At 35.3% G+C, this 1,059-nt stretch overlaps 1 protein-coding gene across 1 annotated transcript in view; it reads right to left on the bottom strand.

Moving 5' to 3' along the window:
• GHITM (growth hormone inducible transmembrane protein) overlaps window positions 1-1,059 on the bottom strand; it is a 30,908-nt gene that overhangs the window by 27,132 nt on the left and 2,717 nt on the right. The gene's annotated exons all lie outside the window — the stretch shown is intronic.

Raw genomic sequence — 1,059 nt, 5'->3', positions numbered from 1 at the left:
AGGACGCCGAGGTGGGAGGATCACTTCAGCACAGGAGTTCCAGGCTGCAGTGAGCTATGATCACACCACTGTACTCCAGTCTAGCCAACAGAGCAAGACCCTGTCTCAAAACAAACAAACAAAAAAATAAAATAAGACAAACAATATTCAATGCAAATTGAAACCAAAAGAAAGCTGATGTAGCAGTTTTCATATCAGATAACATAGACTTCAAATCAACAAAAATAAAGAAAAATAATGATGGTCATTATATAATGGTAAAGGAAACAATTCAACAAGAAGACATAACAATTCTAAATATTTACACATCTAACACAGATGCATGGAGATTCATAAAGCAACTCCTGCTTGATCTAAACAAAATGATAAACAGCAGTACCTAATAGCCAGGTGCTTCAACACCCCTCTGACAGAACAGGTCAGATCCTCCAAACAAAATAAACAAAGAAACAATGGACGAAACAGAACTCTAAAACAAATGGGGCTAACAGACATTTACAAAACATTCTACTCAAAACCCACTGAATATACATTCTTCTCATCAGTTCATGGAACATTCTCTAAGGTTGATGACATCCTAGGCCACAAAACATGTCTTGAACAATTTTAAAAAATAGAAATTATACCATGTATCTTCTCAGATCACAGTGGAATAAAATCAGATGTTGGCTCCAACAGAAACATTCATCTCTACACAAAATGATGGAAACTAAACAACCCACTGCTCAAAGATAGTTAGGTCAAGGAGAAAATTAAGATGGAAATCAAAAGATTCTTTCAATGAAGTTATAAAGGGGACACAAGTTATCAACATCTGTGGGCTATAGCTAAAGCAGTTCTGAGAGGAAACTCATAGCCGTGAATGCCTACATCCAAAAGACAGAAAGATCACAAATCAACAATTCAATGAATCATCTCGAGGAACTGGAAAAAGATAAGCAAACCAATCCCAAACCCAGCAGAAAAAAAGAAATAACCTAGATCATAGCACAACTAAATGAAATTGATAACAACAGAATTATACAGAAGATTAGTGAAACTAAAAGTTGGTTTTTTGAA

This window comes from Propithecus coquereli, unplaced genomic scaffold, assembly GCF_000956105.1.
Source record: "Propithecus coquereli isolate 6110/MARCELLA unplaced genomic scaffold, Pcoq_1.0 Scaffold109, whole genome shotgun sequence".
Taxonomy (NCBI): Eukaryota; Metazoa; Chordata; class Mammalia; order Primates; family Indriidae; genus Propithecus; species Propithecus coquereli.
This window is presented reverse-complemented; position numbering and strand designations above follow the sequence as displayed.